The 6494-nt window shown below is 50.8% G+C and overlaps 1 long non-coding RNA gene across 1 annotated transcript; it reads left to right on the top strand.

Moving 5' to 3' along the window:
* The first annotated feature begins 1248 nt into the window (after positions 1 to 1248).
* On the top strand, positions 1249 to 4047 carry LOC140631643 (uncharacterized). The gene is made up of 2 exons (XR_012029177.1): positions 1249 to 2377; positions 3183 to 4047. It is a non-coding gene; the product is annotated as an uncharacterized lncRNA (long non-coding RNA).
* Positions 4048 to 6494: the final 2447 nt, after the last annotated feature.

Here is a 6494-nt window from a genome sequence, read left to right as displayed (position 1 = left end):
TTTCAGGACCGCTGTCCTTTCTTCGAAAGAAACCTCTGGGGAAATTATATCAACTCTTACATGCTCTCCAATTCCAATAAATTTCATTTTATTTTATTTTTGACAGATGTTCTTTATACTTCTAATTCGAGACAGAGGCTTCTCCTTCACTTAATTTAAAAAGGGAGTTTCCCTACCTTCTGGGTCCTGTTATTTTTGGTGGATTTCGGCACATGCGGTGGAGTGAACATAACTTTCTCCTATCGTCTGTAAGTAAATATTTAAAGAAGCCTTACAGTGACAAACATCTCCATTTTTCAGATAAATAAACTCGGGCAAGGAATTTATTTAAAAGCAAGGGATTTATGATGAAAATGAGAGCTGGTGCCTTAAGATTCTCTGTCATGCTAGGAGCTTAGTGTAAATCAATTGAAAAAAAAAAAAGTAAATAACTTTGTCAAGCCTTGGGGTGAGTGTGGGACATTTCTGTGTCCTCCCTCAAAGAAATGATGATAGTCCTTTTAGCTGATTTTGACTGGGGTAGACATGGGCTGCTTCCAGTGTGGGTGACAGCGCAGTTCCAGAGGCCATCTCAATTTAGTTTTATTCCAGCGGTTGACAAGCTTTTTGTAAAAAAAAAAAGTCAGATAATACATATTTTAGACTTTGTGGGCTGCACTTGGTCTTTGTCACAAAATTTTCTTCTTTTTCCTTTTTTTTTTTTTTTTTTTTAAATACAACCCCTTAAAAAATGCAAAAACCTTTCACAGCTCCTGGGTCAGACAAAAATAAGAGTGGACCAAAGTTGGCCAACCCTTGTTCTCTTCTAGGGTGCATCTTATTTTTTTTTTTTTAAGATCTATGTATTTATTTGAGAGAGTGAGAAAGAGGGCGAGGAGGGACTGAGGGAGAGAGAATCCTCAAGCAGACTCCTTGCTGAGGCCCAATGTGGGGCTCAGTCTCGGGACCCTGAGATCATGACCTGAGCCAAAGTCAAGAGCTGGATGCCTAAGCAGCTGAGCCCCCCACGTGCCCCCAGGATGCGTCTTAAATTCTCCCCACGCTGCACAGAGATCCTTGTGTGGCACTGAAGCAATTTCGGCGGAGTCTCCCCTTCTGAGCTGAGCACACACCGATCCAAAGTACATTTTAATGCATGAAGAAACTCTAAAAAAATACAATTCTCACATTTCTTGTTTAATAAGTTAGTTCGCGTTAGAGGAGGGGCAAGGCTTGCTAGAGATTGCTCAGAGTTCTAAGCAAGAAAATCTGAAAAGCAGACCGAGCGGGTGTGACCTGCAGCCCGCGTCCCCAGCACCAGCGACCGTCCAGGACACCCAGAGAACCCTGAGCCCGACGAACGTCAAGTAAACACGGCTCGTGTTCCGGAGAAGCCCAGAGCTCAAAACGAAATAGCAGCACTGCCACCGTTTCTAAGTAAGGGTCTGTAACGAGCACAGTTTTAACCACGAGGCCAAATCATAAACCCGTGCACAGCGCGGGGCCCCTGGAGTCGCCCTTGGTCGGCTGCCCGCCAAGCGTTGTCTTCGACAGCGACCGTCGGGACTGACCCTGGGGCTGCACGGTCCTCGCAGACTGCTCTCACGGAGCTTAGACGTGCTTATTCGTGGGAAGGGAGGACGTGTCCCGGAGGTCGCTCACGTGCCGCGGTGCCGGCTCCACTGCCCGCGCCCCTTTGCGGAGCAAGTGCTGCTGTCATCTCAGGCCGAGGAACAAGTGAAGAAGCTGAAGCTCAGACACGTGAAACAGTTTCCAGGTTACGAGGCGAGCGAATGCCCTGTCGGGGCTGGAGGATTCCTCTACCTTGTGTCGGGCTCCGTTTCTCTGCCATCGTCGAGCTGCGACACCTCGTAAGGGTCAAGGGAGACCACGTCTGTGAGATCCCTCGGGAAGCTGTCCTGCGCCGTGCAGATGTAAGGGTTCAAGGTTAACACGTCTTGTGACCCCAAATTGTCCAGGAGACACAAGGAATGACGTCTCTGGAGGGTCCGGGTGCGGGAACCCTCTGGAGGGGTGTTGGGGGTCTCTCCTTGGTACGACTGCATGATGAGAAGGCCTGTCCGCCAGAAAAGACGCAGGGGCTAGGGCCCAAAGCCCAACTGAACGAGCAAAGGGGAACTCGTCTCTTGCCCTCACGCCTCCTCCCGGAGCGAATTCCTTGGCACGACATCTCATATTTTCTAGGGCAAGTAGAGTATGTGGCCTGAAAACCGGCCTCTTGAGACCAGTTCCTTCAACTCCTTATACCTGATTTTTTTTTTTTTTTGATCAAAAGTCTCCTGTTTCAGGCTAATGTTTTAAAAATGGAAATGAATCAGAATAGAGAGGTGCCTCTGGGATCCCAAACTGGTTTTCACCCTCTTTTCACAGAACAAAGGTAGGAGATTTGCATTTGAATCACTCTGAGGGAAGCACCGGGAAGGACGGAGCTAAGGTTGGTGAGCGGAGGAGAAGCTGGTGCATCTGCCAGCTCTGGGCAGGCGGCCGCTCCCTGAGCCCTTCTCCAAAGAGCCGGCCGCCGGCGTCGGGATGTGGGGTACCGCACAGGGGGCTCCCCACGTGACCCGAGGTCTCGAGCCGCCGGGCAGGGCGTCAGTGACTTCTACGGGGCCTTAGCTGTGGGAGGACGTGAAGACCCAGGGGGAAGAGAAGAGTGAGAGGGGAAGGGAGACGGGACGGGGAGAGGCAAAGGAATGAGGGACAGAAGGATTTAGAAGGGGGCACCTGCGTGGCCCAGCTGGTTAGCGGCCCCCTGCCTCTTGTTTGGGCTCAGGTCCTGATCTGGGTCAGGAGACCGGGTCATTGAACCAGAGCCATCCACGGGCTGTTCTTTATTTCTCTTAAGAGTAGCTGCCACTCGATTCATAAGGTCTCCTTGTTTTGAAGGATGAACCTTTACAAATATTAGGTCCTAGACTGTCTTTTAACTTTCAGGGAGCCCATATTATTACTCAATTTAGAAGTTTAAAAAATTCATAAACTTCTAATTGTGACTTAACACCAGCTTCGGTACGTCCCAAACTCCTTCGTTTTTTTTTTTTTTTTTCTTTTTTTTTTTTTCTTTCTTCCCTTCATTTTCTTCATTTAAAAAAAATGATGTTGTTGAGACACTATATATTCAGTGACTCCTTTCAAGGCAGGGGCATTTCAGTTCACTGTTTCTTCATCATTGTTTTTCCAAGGAAAGCCAGCGTTCTTTCAACACTGGGCATGTCTGAAATGCGCCTCATCCACGTAGCCGTAAAGGGGCTCTGAACCAGCTTGTCCACGTTTACCAAACCCGGGAGGAGACACCAACCTCTCACGCGAGCCTCAGAAAAGGCAGAATTCGAGCTGCGATGTTCCCTCATCAGCTTTACTCCTGTCAGGGTTCTGGCCCTTGAGGCTCTATCAAATGACAAGAGCTGGCTTCCAACACACAAATGACAGGCATTGACGCTGCAGAAATGCTGCACGTACTTAACTTCTGCAGCCCACGCTTTTGGAAATTGGCAGCAGCGAGGAACTTGAACTCTTTTCTGGAATGATGCAGTAGACTGGGGGAAGCTTCATCCTATAGTCGTGGGAGGGAGAGGCTGAAAAAGTGTGAAAACGGGATAAATCCAACAAAAGGGTGAGTCTGTACTCCAAGGGGGCAGACGGGGATTAGGAGGTACGGAGCATAGAAGCACGTACTTTCATCCGTGCGTGTACCATACACATATTTAGGGGGAGACAGCAGTGGAGCAGGTCTGTCCTGATCCCTGGTGGCTCCAATTAGCAAATTGAAACGAGCCTTTTGCGGTGTTCATGCAGAGTCTAGAGAACTACGTTCTGGGAATGATGTAGGGATTCCGATATCCATCCGTTGGGGATTTGGACTGGATAATGCTGCTGCCCTAGAGGCCTTATGAATTCCACCCAGGCTTCCTTCCGCTGCAGGCCTCCACAAGATCTGCATTTTAGACGAAGTACATCACTGACATCCGCACTCTCACCCCTGTGCTTCCCCCAAACCGCAGTAAATTCTAAATTAACGCAGTTAATAAATTCGAGTTAACATGAAAACCAGTGAAGCACAATCCAGGGTCTTCTTGCCTTGTCCAGGAGAATATCCTCACCCTTCTGGAAACGTTTTATGCATCTCGGTGGTTTAACCCTAAACAGGTGACCCTAATGAAGTGTGTCTCAAGCAGGAGAGAAGACCAGCTGGAGAGAGATCTCGTGATCCTATTAATCCAACTCCCAGATCGGTGCATCTTGGGGTGGGGGGCTCTGTGCATGGTTGCCTGTGGGCTCAGCGTGACTCCCGTGGGCTCCGGGTGGGCTCCGCGTGGGCAGGCCGCTGCACCTGCAGAAGCCAGGCTGGGGCCAAGCGGCGGGGGGCACAGAGGTCACGGGGCGTGGGGCGGGGGAGAAGCGGGGCGGCCCGCCGGCAGGTGCAGGCCCGAGCGAGCCCCGCGCAGCCTGGTTGCTGTCTGTGGGCCCCGCGTGTCCAACCGGGGAGGGCCGGCTGTGGTCCCGACCCTGCGCCCCCACCGGCCCTGCCGGTCCCAATTCCGAGGCTCTGTGTCCGGGCAGCTCCTCTGAGGCCCGCGGCTCCGGGGCACCTGGCCTGAGGGGGCTGCACCCTCCCAGCCCCTGCTCCCAACTCCCTAGATGGCAGGAGAAGTGTTGATGCTCTCCCCCACCCAGGTCACCGTGAATTCTTTTTCTTTCTGTTTTTTATAATTATTATCATCTAATTATGGATTTTTCCCGGTTCATGAGCATTGCCTCCAATGTTTTGAAAGATTATTTACAAGAAACCGGTGTCCCCCCCCCCCCACATCCCGCCCTGATGTTAAAACAAAACAAACAAAACAAAACAGAACAAAACAAACAAACAAAATCCCAGGAATAAGAAAATCGTCCCTGCCGGCGCTTAGTTGATAGTTGGGACAAACCTCTTTGCTTTCAGCTGAATTAGCGACAGTGACCCTGCGTGCGAGGACGCGGGCTCGTGATAACTGTAGAGAATTTTAAGCCTCGGGCGGTGGTACCTCGAGTTAGGTCCGGCCTAGCTCCCTTATTTGGAGTCAATAGTTTAACAGTACAAGTTGGTAGTTTTTGCTCATTCACTTTAGAAAAAAAAAAAAGTCCTCTTAATTACTTCTCAGTGGAGAAACAATAATATTCTCTGCTAAATAGCCACGTATTTGCGTTAAAACAAAGATGTGCTCATCTTGTTTAAGAGGCCGACTAATGCCTTTGGCTTAAGCAGGGAGGAGCCTTTAGACGCTCGGGGCACGCGGGCTACAAGACTCTCCCCTCGGTCTGTGAAGACGGAACAGTCGTAAATTTTTCTTTTTCTTTTTCTTTTTTTTAATTAAAGAAGAAGGAAGATGAAAGCAAGGCAGCATTTCCCTAAGAGCTAGATCTGCCCGTGGAAGTGACGGCGGCCCCAGGGCCTTGTCGCCAGGGTCACCAGGCCGCAGTGCCCCCTGGACTCGAGTCTGGATGCCCGAGCTCCCCGGACGAGGCGGGGGGACTTTACACGGACAGCGACGGCTCGCGGGGCCGCCCAGCCCACGTAGCAGTTTCCATGCGTGTATCGTTCATCAGCGTTGATAGACCGTGAAGACACCCCAATAGCTGCGAATCATTTACGTGCGTTCCTTCCTGAGCAGAGTTCCCATTACCATCACTCTATCCATAAATCAGAGGGTCTGTTTAAAAGAGATTATATGGAGGAAAAATTATTTCAAGCTTTGTTTGCCAGGGTTCTTATGCTTGTTCTCAAATCCTACGAATAAAAGGGGTTATTTTCAAGGAAACTGCTTAACCAATCCGTATATGCGACGCACCTTGTGCAAAAGCGAGATCCCCACCCCACCCCACCCCACCGCCGCCCAAAGAAGTTTTCAGATGTATTTCCGTGTAGGAAAAAAAGCTTAAGCTACGAGACCCTCTAGCAGCGTGCGTGTGCCTGTGTTACCGTAGAAAACAGTATTGGAGCAAATATTCGAATGCACCGTGGCACTGTCTGCAAACTTTCTCCAGAAGTTTCTGTGACATTTGGGGTCAGGTCTAAATGCGGCATGAGCTACGCTGCACCAGCTTCCAGGGAGAGGGCTGCGTATCATGGAGGAGAAAACGGGCCTCGGCCTTCAGAAAGTTCCTCTAGTCCGGGGATCCTCCCCACCGCGGTCCCATCACGTGGGGCGCTCCACGCAGGGTTCCTGTCACGCCTCGGGAAGCACGACTTACGGACGTGCTCTTTTAGCTTCGTGCCTACATGCAATCTGCAGAGGGTCCTTTTCTGATCTTCATTTCTTCTAGCAAATCCTTCCAGATCTCCGGGCGCAGGGGGAGAAAGGGGAGTCAACACGCACCGGAGGAGCGACGCCGTGTGAGGACGCCCGTGTGTTCAGGGCCCTGAGCTCCACACAGACCTTTGGGCGGGGAGGGAGACCCACTCGGCTGCAGCCTTCCGGCTTCTGGACGTTGCACGTTGCCGCATCCGATGCTTCCTG

This window comes from Canis lupus, chromosome 4, assembly GCF_048164855.1.
Source record: "Canis lupus baileyi chromosome 4, mCanLup2.hap1, whole genome shotgun sequence".
NCBI lineage: Eukaryota > Metazoa > Chordata > Mammalia > Carnivora > Canidae > Canis > Canis lupus.
The sequence above is the reverse complement of the archived record's forward strand: the minus strand, read 5'-3'. Positions and strand labels throughout refer to the sequence as shown.